The sequence below is a fragment of the Chiloscyllium punctatum genome, chromosome 18 (genome assembly GCF_047496795.1).
Source record: "Chiloscyllium punctatum isolate Juve2018m chromosome 18, sChiPun1.3, whole genome shotgun sequence".
NCBI lineage: Eukaryota > Metazoa > Chordata > Chondrichthyes > Orectolobiformes > Hemiscylliidae > Chiloscyllium > Chiloscyllium punctatum.
The window spans coordinates 57,831,558-57,846,844 of record NC_092756.1 but is presented as its reverse complement, the minus strand read 5'-3'; the positions used below and the strand labels follow the sequence as shown (position 1 = coordinate 57,846,844).

The 15,287-nt window shown below is 46.4% G+C and overlaps 1 long non-coding RNA gene across 3 annotated transcripts in view; it reads left to right on the top strand.

Moving 5' to 3' along the window:
- Positions 1–15,287, top strand: part of LOC140489150 (uncharacterized) — a 48,291-nt gene that overhangs the window by 9,531 nt on the left and 23,473 nt on the right. Inside the window, exons 4-5 of one of the 3 annotated variants that reach the window (XR_011963102.1) lie at positions 3,679–3,787; positions 13,354–13,460. This is a non-coding gene — a long non-coding RNA (uncharacterized lncRNA). Of the gene's footprint in view, positions 1–3,678; positions 3,788–12,413; positions 13,193–13,353; positions 13,461–15,287 lie in introns of those variants that run through there. The other 2 variants (XR_011963101.1, XR_011963100.1) reach the window with 2 other exon arrangements.

The following is a 15,287-nucleotide window of genomic DNA, read 5'->3' as shown; positions in this document are numbered from 1 at the left end:
GGTTTAGAAGGCTATGGGCCAAGGGCTGGCATATGGGACGAGATTAATTGAGGATATCTGGTCGGCATGGACAAGTTGGACTGAAGGGTTTGTTTCTGTGCTGTACATCTCTATGACACTAATAAATTAAAATTAAGATAGGTTTCTCTTTTATGGAGAGTTAGCAGAAGGTCAGACAATTCTCCTTGGAGCTGAGAAGGTTAAGCAGTGATTTCGAACAGGAGTTGATTTGTTTCCAGGGTATTTCATTTACGGACAGACAGTGAGAAATTTTTAACGTCACAATTTTTAGTAACCATTTTCAGGTAATTGGCAAATAATGCAAAGAAAAATGTGAAGATTATTTTACTCACTAAGTTCTGAGCATCTGGAACAGTTTGAAAGACAGCTGGATGCAGATTCAGTAGTTATTGTCAAAACAAATTTGAAATTTAACATTTTTAAGGAAGGATTTGGAGGGCTATATCCAAACGGGAGGTGAGTTGGGACTGAAAGGCACCATCTCCAGAGGGAGAGAGTACAGCCCCAATGGGCTGAATAGCCTCCAGTCCCTGTGCTCTGTGATACTGACCCATTCACTGTGAATGATGAAGCTCATCATAGGGCAGAGCCGTAGAGATGTACAGCATGAAAATAAACCATTTGCTTAAACTGGTCCATGCTGACCAGATATCCCAACCTAATCTAGACCCATTTGCCAACACTTGGCACATATCACTCTGCACCCTTCCTATTCATATACCCATCCAAATGCCAAATGGTTTAATTGTACCAACATCCTCCACTTCCCGACAGAAGATTCCATACATGCACCAACCTCAGTGGGGAAAAAAAATTGCCCCTCCGATCCATTTTAAATTCTTCCCCTCTCATCTTAAACCTATGCCTTCTCATTCTGGACTCCCCGACCCCAGGGAAATGACCTTGTCTATTTATCCTACCCAGGCCCCTCATGGTTTTATAAACCTCTATGAGGTCACCCCTCAGCCTCTGATGCACCTGGGAGGATCTCACCACTCAGGTCACAATGGGGCCTGGCTGATTGACACAGCTTCAGACCAATAGGAGAGTTGGTATGATCCTCCAGCCAATGGGAGTGAATGAGGGGTGGGTCCAGCAGGCCAACACATGACCATCAGCTTTGCAGGCGCAGTGTCACTGTGAGGGGGGACTGAATGTGAAGGAGTGGGAGAGACAGCAGATACTGGGAGAGAGATGGAGTTAGTGTGGACTGGGAAGGTCGATAAACACTGTTTCAGTCTGCTGGACCTGAATTAGATACTCTGGGTAAATGTGAACCAAAAGAACTTCGGATGCTGTAAATCGCACACAACAACCAGAAGGTGCTGGAAAACTCAGCAGATCAGGCAGCATCTGTGAAAAGAAATCAGTTCACATTTTCGATCCATTGACGCTTCTTCAGGAACTGATGTTACTGAGAAAAAAAGTCTGTTTTTATGCAGAAGGTAGGGGTTGAGGAGTAAATAATAAGTGGGGATAGAGTCCAAAGAGAGAGATAAGAGCAGTTGGACAAAGGAGTGGATAACGATCTGACGGGGGGAGGGTGAATAGCTGTTTCTGGGGACTGTTAGTGGCTCACCATAGGTAGTGTGTAATGGCAGGCTTCGTAATAACAAGGCCTGGTATGTGGGGTAGGGGGCAAAGACACTAGGACGTGGGAGAGTTCAGGTCCTAAAATTATTGAATTTGATGTTGAAGCCAGAGGATTGCAGGGTTCCTGAGTGGGAGATGAGGTGTTGTTCTTCCAGTTTGCGTTAAAGTGTGGCTCTGGAAAAGCACAGCAGATCAGGCAGCATCCAAGGAGCAGGAGAATTGATGTATTGGGCATGTCAGCTTTCATCAGAAATGTGGGTGCTGGAATACGGCTGAGAGATAAATAGGGAGGGGTGTTTGGGGTTGGGGGAAGGGAGCTAGGGAGGCAATAGGTGGTTGTAGATGGAGGGTCGTGGTGAGTGGGTGGAATGGATAATTGGGAAGGAAGATAGACAGGTGGAACTGTTCAAGAGGCCAGTGCCGAGTTGGAGGGTTGAATCTGAGATAAGTTGGGGGATGGGAGATGAGGAAACCTTGATGCTGTGTGGTTGAAAGTTCCCAAGGTGGAAGATGAGGTGTTCTTCCTCCAGGTGTCGGGTGGCTCGGATTTGGGATGGAGGGCTTGCATGTCCTTGGCAGCGTGGTGGCGGAGGGTGTGGGGGGTAGCCAAAGTGGTCGGCCACAGGGCGGTGGGGTTGGTTGGTACATGTGTCCCAGAAATGTTCCCTGAAATACTCCACAATTTGGTGTCCTGAGAGCAAGGGACACAATAGGTGAGGTGTTTGGGTGGGCAGGGAAATCTCTGCTGGATGTGGGAGGATCCAGTGGTGCCTTGGATGGAGGTGAGGGGAAGGTGTGGGCACAGGTTTTCATCTTCTTGCAGTGGCAAGTGAAGGTGCTTAGAGTGGAGGGTGGGTTGGTGGGGAGTGTGGATCTAACGTGGAAGTCACAGAAGGTATGGTCTCTGTGGAATGCTGAAAGGGGTGGGGAGGGAAATATCTCTCAGGTGGTTGGATCTGATGGTGGAAAGAGCAGAGGATGATGTGTTGTATCTGGGTGGAAGGTGAGGATGGTGGGATTCCATCTTTGTTGCATTTGAAGGGGTGGGGTTCAAGGGCAGTGGTGTGGGAAGTGGAGGAGATACACTGGAGGGCATTGTTGACCACGTGAGGGGAAATTGCAGTCCTTGAAATAGGAAGCCATTTGGTATGTTCTGAAGTGTTCTTCCAGCTTGCATCAAGCTTCACTGAAACACTGCAGTAAGCATGAGACAGAGATGTTGGACAGGGAACAGTCTTGTGTGTTAAAGAGCAGGCAACTGGAAGCTCAGGGTCTTTTTTGCAGACACAATGTAGATCATCAGCCACCATTTGCACCACCACCACTGAGATGCAAGAAGGTTCCTGTCTCCTCCATTAACAGCTTTCCACCTTCCCACTCCTTTCTCTTTCCAAATGTTCCTGTGTTTCTTTGGGCTCTGTCCCCACCTATTATTTACTCTTTAACCCCTATCTCCTGTAGCCCAAAGATCTGTAGGTTCGGTGAATTGGCCCAGCTAAGGTTCCCGTAGGGTTCAGGGATGTGCATTAGTTCGGGGGAAGTGGAGAGTAATAGAATAGGAGAATGGGTCTGGGTGGGATAAACTTCGGAGGGTGGGTGTGGAATTGTTGGGCCAAAGGGCCTGTTTCCTGAAGGGATTCTAATTTTCCCAGCTGTCATCGGTTCTGAGGAAGGGTCACTGGACCCGCGGTAACCCATGGTGTGTGTAGGAGGCGGAAAGGGGAGAGTGGCAGCAGAAACCAGATGAAATGTATCAGTGTAGACTGGGAGGGTTTAGTTACACTCTGGGCAGGTCGTTAGTCTGAATTAGAAACTCTTGGTCCCACGTTTGCAGCAAAGGGGAAGATGGCTTGGGCCTCAGGCAATGAGAGGTCCTGGGTTATAGCCACCATCTTTATTTGGGGCAAGGTACAGCAAGGAGCATGCACGTGTCCTCTTCCTGGGTGGGGGCGGGGTGATTTGAAGAGGAGCATTTACACATCAAACACATACCGAGAGAAGTGTTTACCTTCACTATTCATCTTGCACTGACTGTGAGCTTTGTTTTGTGAATTCATTTTATAGGATATTAATTGAGAATAATTGAGACAGGGATCTCAATAAACAAGTTTCTACAGTCAGCGGAGTCATCGGGATCTGAATATCATTGGCATTTAACTGTGGAAGGAGAAAGGTTTGTCTGTTCTGTCTGTGGGAAAATATCTTCAATATTTTTGTCAAGCCAAAAGCAGAAAGATGTTGAAGTTCATGGTTGGATCACCCTTGGGGTATGTGTTCAATTCTTGGCCCTGCAGCTGTGGAAGGAGGTATTGGCCTGAGAGGGAGCACAGATTTATCCAAATTACACCTCGTCTTTTTGCAGGAACTGTCAGATTTAGTCTCAATCATCCACTTTGTAATGTTAATCTGTAAACTCCCTACTTCCAATTCTCTGCAAATTTCTCATGGACTCAAATTCCAGCACCATTTCAGGTGGAACGTTCCAGATTCTGACAACTGTCTGTTCATTCAGAAACTGCTGAAGTCCATTTTGACTCTGGGGTTACAAAGAGCTGAATTGATAGATGCAATGCTGGTCCTGAGCTCCCATTGAGGTGCATTGGAACAGTACAGTGTAGGTGTGAGCAGACAATGAAAATGACAGGGCTGCACTGTTAGTGCTGCTTGGCTCAATGAGAGTGTTTTGGAGTTGGGTGTAAATAGTGAGGTGAAACAGGGAGAAGGTGAAGCTGAAACTCCATTTTAGTTCAGGCCTTTCAGAAATTCACAGTCCCAATGGGAATAGCCAATTTGGCAGTGATACCTGTGGAGTATTTAAGTTTGTAAAGTATGACATATCAGCTTAAGTAAAGATTTTTTTTGTTATTATAATGGACATGTTTGAAGTGAAGGAAGGTTACTCACTCACTTAAATTCTCTTAATGGGAGTAACTAGATGAATGTAGAGAGACGTTGTGACAGGAGCCCTCAGACCCGTGGTGTGCTCCTCTTGCACAATGTGGGAAATAAGGGCCGCTTCCAGTGTCCCTGACGGCTATTTGTGCAGCAAGGGTTCCCATCTGCAGCTACTGGGAAACTGCTTTTCAGAGCTGGAGCTGAGAGTGGACTCACTGTGGAGCATCTGCAATACTGAGAATGTTATGGACAGCACGTTTAGTGAGTTAGTCACACTGCAGGTGAGGGTTACACAGGCAGAAAGGGAATGGGTGACCATCAGATCTAGTAAAAGGCTCAGGAAGCGAGTACAGGAGTCCCCCGTTGTTATCCCCTTCTCATACAGATACTGTCTACCACTTGGGATTCTGTAAGGGCGGCAATGGGTGGGGTGGCTTCTCGGGAAATCAGCATCAGCCAGGTTAATGACATCACAGAGAGCTCTGCTGATCAGAACAAGAGGAATGAGAGTGGCAGGGGATTCAATAATCAGGGGTACAGCCTGGCACTTCTGTGCCCACAGACATGAATCCAGGATGGTATGTAATCTCCCTGGTGCCAAGATCCATGATATCATGGAGTGGCTGCAGGACGTTCTGGGGCTGGAGAGTAAACAGCCCGTGGTCGTGCAACACACAGATACCAATAACATCGCTAAACAGAGGGATGAGGGCCTGAAAGCTGGATATAGGGAGAGCAGAGATGCATTAAAATGTAGTTCCTGAAATGTAATAATGTCAGACTTACTCCCAGTGCCATGTGCTAATGAGAGCAGGAATGAGAAGGTAGATCAGCTGGATGTGTGGCTGGGGAAATGGTGTACCAGAGAAGGGTTATGATTCTTCAGGCACTGGGACTGTTTCTGGGTTAGGTGGGACCTATACCAGCCTGACCGGTTACCCCGGGCAGAGCTGAGACAAATCTGGTGGGGGCTTTTGCCAGTTCTGTTGGTGAGTTTGTAACTAGTCTGGCAGGGGGATGGGAACTAAAGTGTAGGCTTAGAGGGTCAGATTCAGAACAGGGAATGGGAGGTAGAATATTAGTGATGTAGTTCGCGGCTCAGAAAGCCAAAGGAAAGGAGGATTAAACGAAGATTGAGTCCCTGTTCAGCCATCAGTCCTGACATCCCAGGAATGTGAGTCAACAAAATATGGAGCTGTTTACATGTCTATGACTCCATGTGCTTCTCAAAAATCTCAATGAGGTTTGTGAGACATGACCTGCCCTTGACGAAAGCATATTGACGATCTGAAATCATATTGTTGTTTGCCAGATGATTACAAATAGTGTCTCTTATAATCCTTTCCAAAACCATTCCTACAACAGAAGTAAGGCTCACTGGTATATAATTACCTGGGTCATCTCTACTGCCCTTCTTGATCAAGGGCATAACATTTGCAATCATCCAGTCCTCTGGTACTGAACCTGTCGGCAATGACAACTCAATATCAAAGCCGAAGTCTTTGCTAACTTCTCCCTAGCTTCCCAGACAATCTACAGATAAATCCCATCTAGCCCAGAGGACTTGTCTACTTTAATCCTTCTGGAATTGATAACACGTGTTCGTAACTAACCTCGGTCCTTTCTAGTCTAACGTCTTCTACCTCATTATTATCTACAATATTCTAATTTTCCTGAGTGAAAACCAATGAGAAATGTTCGTTTAGCACCTCTCCGATTTCCAGTGTCCACACTCCACTTCCCACTTCTGTCTTTGATTGGCCCTATTCCTACCCTATCCTTTATTCCTCACATACCTATAGAAAGCTTTAGGGTTCTCCTTTATTCTATTCGCTAAAGACTGCTTGTGTCCTCTCTTTGCTCTTCTTCACTCTCATTAAATCCTTCCTAGCTGATCTGTAAGTCTCCATCGCCTCATCTGTACCATTTGCCTCATCAACACATAAGCCTCCTACTTCTTCTTAACAAGAGATGCAATTTCTGTGGTAAATCACGGTTCCCTTACCTTATCATTTCCTCCCTGCCTGACAGGGACATACCTATCAAGGACACACCATATCTGTTCCTTAAACCAGCTCCACATTTCCATTGTCTGCATCCACTGCATTTCGCGACTCCATCCTATGCATCCTAATTCTTGCAGAATCGCATTATAATTGCCACTGCCCCATTGATAAGTCTTCACCTGTGGCATGTACCTATCCCTTTTCATCGCTAAACTAAACATAACTGAATTATGATCACTCTCTCCAAAGTGCTCACCTACACCTAACTCAAACACCTAGTCTCGTTCATGACCAAGCACCAGATCCAATGTGGCCTCCCCTCTTGTCCACCCTTCGATATACTGTGTCAGGAAACCCTCCTGTACACATTGGACAAAAACTGATCCATCCAACGTACGAGAGTTATAGCATTTCCAGTCAATGTTGGGGAAGTTAAAGTCCCCCATAATGACCACCATGTTACTTTCACTCCTACCCAGAGTAATTTTGCTAATCCTCTCTTTCCCCCTCCCTGGAACTCTGTGGCGGCCTATAAAAAATCCAAGCAGTGTGACCTCCCCTCTCCTGTTTCTAACCTCAGCCCACACTACATCAGTAGACAAGTCCTCCTCAAATGTTCTCTCAGCCACCGTTATACTATCCTTGACTAACATGACATGCATGGGCCCATTGCGGTGCTTCAAATTCCATGAGGCAGCCATACTGTCTATGACAGACAGACTCAGTCTGGAACCTCCTCTATCCTTAAGACCTTATGCACTGCCTACGCTCCTCCATTTCCCCTTTGCACGTTCCCTTTTCCACCCCACCCCACCCCACCCCACCTGCATCACTCCACAATTGGAGCTGTCAAGGGCAGAAGTCTGTGGAAAACCCTCCCTAACCTTCTCTATCCTCTTTTAAGATGTATTTTTAAATCATCCTCCTTAATCAATGTTTTGATCATCCATGAAACACCTTAGGAGATTTGCCATTCTGAAAGATTCCATATAAAGCAAGTAGTTGTTGTTATTGCTGTACATTAGAGGAAACAGGAATGATGCTTTCAAAATTCTAACAAGAAAGTCACTGATAGGCGCAGTGTGTAGGCCAAATAATAACATCATATTGGGATGGACAATAAACAAAGAAATAACTAATGCCTGTAAAAATGGCATGTCGATTACCATGGGTGATTTTAATCTACATGTAGATTGGTCGAACCAGCTCGGTCAGGGTAGCCTTGAGGAGTTCATTAAGTGTATCCATGATAGTTTTTTTGAACAGTATGAAATGGAACTGACAAGGAGCAAGCTATCCAAGATCTGGCCCCCATGCAATGAGACAGGAATAATTAATGACCTCAGAGTTAGGGATCCTCTTGGAAGAAGTGATCGCTGTATGGTTGAAGTTAGAATACATATGGAGAGGTGTGAAGATAAATTATCTGCCCTCGATCTCTTCATAGCCAACTGCCGCTGCGACATTAACCGCCTCAACTTCTCCACCCCTCTCACCCTCGGGACGTGCAGCCCTCCACTCCATCCGTTCCAACCCCAACCTCACTATCAAACTGGCAGACAAGGGAGGCCCGGTAGTAGTTTGGCACACCGACCTTTACACCGCTGAGGCTAAACGCCAGCTCGCGGACACCTCCTCCTGCTGACCCCTTGACCATGACCCCACCTCCCACCACCAAACCATCATCTCCCAGACCATCCATAACCTCATCACCTCAGGGGATCTCCCATCCACCGCCTCCAACCTCATAGTCCCTCAACCCCACCGCCAGTTTCTACCTCCTGCCCAAAATCCACAAACGTGACTGCCCCGGCTGACTCATTGTCTCAGCCTGATCTTGCCCCACCGAACTCATCTCTGCATACCTCGACACGGTCTTGTCCCCCTTAGTCCAAGAACTCCCCACCTACGTTCGGGACACCACTCACGCCCTCCACCTCCTCCATGATTTTCGTTTCCCCGGCCCCCAACGCCTTATCTTCACCAGTCCCTGTACACCTCCATTCCCCAACATGAAGAACTCAAAGCCCTCCGCTTCTTCCTTTCCCACTGTACCAACCAGTATCCTTCCACTGACACCCTCCTTCGACTGACTGAACTGGTCCTCACCCTGAACAACTTCTCTTTCCAATCCTCCCACTTCCTCCAAACCAAAGGAGTAGCCAAGGGCAGTCGCATGGGCCCCAGCTATGCCTGCCTCTTCGTAGGATATGTGGAACAGTCCATCTTCCGCAGCGACACTTGCACCACCCCCCACCTTTTCCTCCGCTACATCGATGACTGTATCGGTGCTGCCTCATGCTCCCATGAGGAGGTTGAACAGTTCATCCACTTTACCCACACCTTCCACCCTGACCTCAAATTCACCTGGACAATTTCAGACTCCTCCCTCCCCCTCCTAGACCTTTCCATTTCTATCTCGGGCGACCGAATCAACACGGACATTTACTATCAACCGACCGGCTCCCACAGCTACCTAGACTACACCTCCTCCCATCCTGCCCCCTGTAAAAAAAAAACGCCATCCCATATTCCAAATTCCTTCGCTGCTGCATCTGCTCCGAGGAGGACCAGTTCCAATACGTACAACCCAGATGGCCTCCTTCTTCAAAGACCGCAATTTACCCCCAGACGTGGTCGACGATGCCCTCCACTGCATCTCCTCCACTTCCCGCTCCTCCGTCCTTGAGCCCCGCCTCTCCAACCGCCACCAGGACAGAACCCCACTGGTCCTCACCTACCACCCCACCAAACACCATATACAGCGTATCATCCGTCGTCATTTCAGCCACCTCCAAATAGACCCCACCACCAGGGATATATTTCCCTCTCCTCCCCTATCAGCGTTCCGAAAAGACCACTCCCATCCGTGACTCCCTTGTCAGGTCCACACCCCCCACCAACCCAACCTCCACTCCCGGCACCTTCCCCTGCAACCGCAAGAAATGCAAAACTTGCGCCCACACCTCCCCCCTTACTTCTCTCCAAGGCCTCAAGGGATACTTCCATATCCACCACAAATTCACCTGCACCTCCACACACGTCATTTATTGCATCCGCTGCACCCGATGTGGCCTCGTCTATATTGGGGAGACAGGCCGCCTACTTGCGGAACGTTTCAGAGAACACCTCTGGGACACCTGGACGAACCAACCCAACCACCCCGTGGCTCAATACTTCAACTCCCCCTCCCACTCCACCAAGGACATGCAGGTCCTTGGACTCCTCCATCGTCAGACCATAGCAACACGAAAGTTGGAGGAAGAGCGCCCCATCTTCCGCCTAGGAACCCTCCAACCACAAGGGATGAATTCAGATTTATCCAGTTTCCTCATTTCCTCTCCCCCCGACCTTGTCTCAGTAAAATCACTCGAACTCAGCTCTGCCTTCCTAACCTGCAATCTTCTTCCTGACCTCTCTGCCCCACCCCCAGTCCGGCCTATCACCCTCACTTTGACCTCCTTCCACCTATCACATTTCCAACGCCCCTCCCCCGAATCCCTCCTCTCTACCTTTTATCTTAGCCTGCTGGACACACTCTCCTCATTCCTGAAGAAAGGCTCATGCCCGAAACGTCGATTCTCCTGTTCCTTGGATGCTGCCTGACCTGCTGCGCTTTTCCAGAAACACATTTTCAGCTCTGATCTCCAGCATCTGCAGTCCTCACTTTCTCCTCCAGTGCGAAGATAAAATCTAATACCTTGGTCCTGTGCTTGAACATGGGGAACTAAAATAGAATGAGGGAGAACCTGGATAAAGTAGACTGAAAACAAAGATTTTATGGTGGGACAGTTGATGAGCAGTGAAAGATTTTCAAAGACATTTTAGGAAGTGTTCAGCAAAGGCATATTCCAGTGAAAAGGAAGGACTGTAAGAAAAGGCGGTGGACAAAAGATAGGGAATTCTACACCAGTTAGTTTATTCTCTGTAGTTAGAAAGATGTTTGGGTCTATTATCAAGGAAGAAATAGCAGGGAATCCCGATACAAATTGTCCCCTTGGGCAGACAGAGCATGGATTCATGAAGGACAGGTCATGCTTGACAAATCGTTTGGAATCCTATGAAGACATTTCGAACAAGGTGAACAACAGGGACCCAGTGGATGCGGTGTACCTGGATTTCCAAAAGGCCTTCAACAAGGTGCCACGCAAGTGGCTGTTGCATTATATGAGGGTGCATGGGATAGAGTATTAGCATGGATAGAAGATTGGTTGACTAACAGGAAGCAAAGAGTGGGGATAAATAAGCCTTATTATGGCTGGCAATCGGTAACTAGTAGTGTGCCTCTAGGATCAGTGTTGGGACTGCAATTATTTAGAATTGATACAGATGATTTGGAGTTGGGGACCACATGTAGGGTGTCAAAGTTTGCATATTAGACTAAAATGAGTAGCAGGACAAAGTGTGCAGAGGACTGGGAAACTTTGAAGGGGAACATAGATACATTGAGTGAGTGGGCAATGGTTTGGCAAGTGGAATATGATGTTCATAAATGTAAAGTCATACTCTTTGGTTGGAGTAACATTAATAAAAAGATTATTACTTAAATTTGTAAAAAGTTACATTATTTGCTATGCAGAGGCACCTGAACATCCTTCTGCAGGAGGGTTAGTCACCAGGTATAACAATCAATTCAGAAGGCAAATGGAATTTTGTCCTTCATTGCTGAAGGGATTGTGTTTAAAAGCAGAGGTTATGTTCTCGCTACAGTGGGTGCTGGTGAGGCCACACCTGGAGTACTGCATGCAGTTTTTACCTCATTACGTGCTCAAGGATCCACTGGCACTAGAGGGGGTGCAGAGGAGGTTAACTATGTTGTTTCCGGAGGTGAGGGGTTTGACTTAACAGAGACTGAGTAGATTGGGATAATATTCATTGGAATTCAGAAGAATGGATAGATATAAAATAATGAATGGAATAAATAAAATAGAAGTGGAGAGGATGTATCCACTGGCAGGTGAAGCTCGGACAAGAGGGCATCACCACAAGGTTAGAGGCAGCAAATTTAGGAGTGAATTGAGAAGGAATGTCTTGACCTCGATGGAGTGCATTGCCCGGGGAAGTAGTTGATGCTGGTTGAATTAACGTTTTTAAAGCTAAGTTAGTTTTTTAAAAAAGAAATAATTAATTAAGGAATACGGTGAGAACGTGGGTAAATGGTTCTGCATCCACAAAATGATCAGCCATGATCTTATTGAATGGTAGAGCAGGCTCGAAGGGCAGGATGGCCTTCTCCTTTTCCTCGATCTTTTGTTCTTATGTTATGCATTCCTCCCTCACTCGTGACTTGGAGGTGCTGGTGTTGGATTAGGATGGACAAAATTAAAATTCACAGAACACCAGGTTATAGTCCAACAGGTTTATTTGGAAGCACTACTTTGCTGGTCCTTCATCAGGTGGTTGTGTGATTTTTAACATTGTCCCTCACTCTTGTAACTGAGAAACAGCAACAAAATCCACGAAGCAGTGCGCAAGCTCCAGCCAACAGTTGGTATTGTAGATAATGAAGAAGGTGATCTCAGAATACAATGGGATATTGATCAGATGGGCCAATGGGCTGAGGACAGGCAGATAGGATTTAATTTACATAGATTAGTTTAGGATAACTGGTTGTCATAGACAGGTTGGACCGAAGAAGTGATTGATGTCAGCGGCGGACCAATGGAAAGGTAGGGGCGGAGCTGGAGGACTTGGCGGGGCAGTTGGTCCTCCGGCCAATCAGTGAATGAAGGCGGGACTAGACTATACCACGTGATCACCCTCGCGGTCGGCGCGGAGTGCTGTCGGTCAGGAAAGAAATAAATAGCAGGAAGCGGGAGGGAAATGGTGTTGGTATGGTCTGAGAGGTTTTACAATCATTTGCTGCACATCGGAAAATACAAATTTGAAACTTACAGTCCAGCTTTTGCAGCAAATGGGAAAATGCCTCGTTGAGTAATCGGCCCGAGTGAGCGCCGCCATCTTTATTCGGGGCAATGATTCACTGGACACGTGCGCGGCCGCCAGCTTTGTAGGGGGCAAAGTTCAGAGGGATGTGTGTACAGCCTTCCTGGTAAAAAGAGTCATAGGGCAGGATTTACACAGAGCACATTCAAACCCAGAGAAATGGACTTTTTTCTGGATTTGTTTCATCATTCATTTAAATGATTTTGATGTGAATAGAGGCCGTATAGTTAGTAATTTTGCAGGTGACACCAAACTTGGAGGTATTGTGGACAATGAAGAAGGTTATCTCAGAGTACAGTGGGATATTGATCAGATGGGCCAATGGGCTGAGGCGTGGCAAAAAGGATTTAATGAAGGTAGATTTAGATTAGGATATCTGGTTGGCATAGGTTGGACCGAAGAAGTCTGTTTCTGTGCTAGATATCTTTGACTGTGGGATCATAAAAGTGAACTTTGCTGTAGTTCACCTCTGGGTTCTCTGATGTCCACTTGTTCATTATCTAACTTCCTCAGTCTCTCATGGGTGTATTTTTGCTCTGTATAGTATTTTACTATTACTTTCACAGCTGTTTTGTAAATGAATTGAAAAATGTAGAGTTGGAAAAACACAGCAGGCCAGGCAGCATCCGAGGAGCAGGAGTATCGACGTTTCGGCATAAGCCCTTCTTCAGGAATGTAAATGAATTGTCCACTGCTGCCCGGCTCCTGACCGTATGATGTTCCATTATCAGGTTATTTTTTCCACAATATCTTAGACAGTCAAGAATTCTTTTTTCCAATAAGCGAGTGCATTTTCCTTCAATTTCTGACAGTCAAGTTCTGCACCATTTTCATTCCCTGTAATTCATATTGCACTCCATGAAACATCAACTGTGTATTTCTCCTTCCACAGAAACCAGCGATCAATGCCAAAGCCTTGTTGCCTGTGGAGAGGGTGATGTTTGACTTCCTTGTACTGCTGCAGTTTGTATGGTGAAGGTACTCCCACAACGTGGTTGGGTAAGCGACATTACAGATTATTCACTCGGCGATATTGAAGAGTAGAAGATATCTGTACAAATCATCATGGTTTTAATTTCACAAAAATATTCTTGAGAAGTTTTGACATACGGCTACAGATGGAGAATATTTTGTCCAGTGGCCACAACCATTGCCAAATAAGTAGCTTTTCAAGAATGTCTTAAAGTATGAAAGTAGATCTTAGAGAGTTAGACTGGGGATTCCAGACCATGTTCCCTTGGAGTCTATAGAAACATTCACACAGGTGAACTCAAGAATAAACACATAATTGAGAGTCTGAACTAAAATGAGTTATTGAGATATGAAAGGGTGTGTGGTGCAGGGAGATAGGAATAATTACAGCCAGGAATTAATTCAAAGGTGCGAAAGTAAATTGTTGCTTAGAAATGGGAGTCTTTTGATTGTTCAGCAAGTTTTGGTACAAGTGAGCAGTTCGGCAGTAGAGTTTTCAATATTCTTGAGATTATCGGGAGGGTGAATGTGGGATGCTGGCCAGGAGTGGGTTTAGACAATGAAATCTAGAGTCAACAAAAGGAATGAATGGGAGTTTCAGCAAATGAGCTGAGACTGTGGTGAGGTCAGGTGATATCACTGAAGTCGAAATAGTGGTCTTGGAGGGGGTCTGGCCTGTCATCCTCACCTCATTCAGCTGTTTGTCAGTTTGTGAATCAAGTCTGTAACAAGCTCAGGAACTGAGTGGCCCTGGCAGAACCCAAACTGGGCATCACTGAGCAGGTTATTGCTGAGCAGGTGCTTGACAGCACTGTTGATGACACCTTCCATCACCTCACTGCTGAGCGAGTGTGGACTGATGGGGGGGAATTGGCTGAGTTGGATCTGCCCTGTGTTGTTGTGTTGGAACATCCCTGAGCAATGTTCCACAAAGTCAGGAGGTGCCAGTGCTGGAGCAGTACTTGCCTTGGTGGGCAGCAGGTTCTGGAGCACAGCCAACAGTATTATTGCCAGAATATTGGCAGGGCCCATACCTTTACACTGCTTATCCATTTCGTGATCTGATTGGAAATCAGTTTTCAACCAAGTCGATCCATATCTGTGATGTGAGGGACCAATGGAGAAGGCTCATCCAATTGGCACTGCTGGCTGAAAATCGCTGCTAATGCTGTCCTCTTATCTGTTGCATGAATGTGTGAGACCCCTCCATCGGTAAGGGTGGGGATACCTGTGATGCTTCCTCCAGTGAGTTGTTTAATTGTCCATCACTAATCTTGACTTGTTGTGGCAGAACTCCGATCTAATCTGTTGGTTATGGGATCACTTAGTTCTATTTGGTGTTGCTTGTGCTGTTTGGCATGCAGGTTTGGTAGCTGCACCAGGTTGGCACCTATTTTTTAGGTATGCCTTGGACTGTTCCTTACATGCCCTCCTGCATTCACCATTGAACCAGGGTTGATTCCCCTGGCTTGATGTTAATGGTTGAGTGGGAGATATCAGGCCATGAGATTTCAGATTGGGCTGGAGTATAGTTCTGCTGCTGTTGTTGGCCCACAGTGAGGCAGAAATTGCACGGTCAAGAGGGCTGATTGTGTGGTTGTATTTTCCAGTGCATTGATAGATGTAATGTGGTCCATCCAGTTTCATTCCTTTGTTGAGACTGTGCAGTGATTAATACAATGAGTGACTTGATGGGCCACTGTCGGGTTTCTTTCCCTCAAGAACATTGTCAATAGCAGAAAAACATCCCCAATGGTTCCATGGCAAACAGTAGATTCTTCATTCCAGTTATTTTTTTCTTGAATTCAGAGCCACCCTCTACCGATTTGGGATTCAAACCTGAACTTCAGTTGT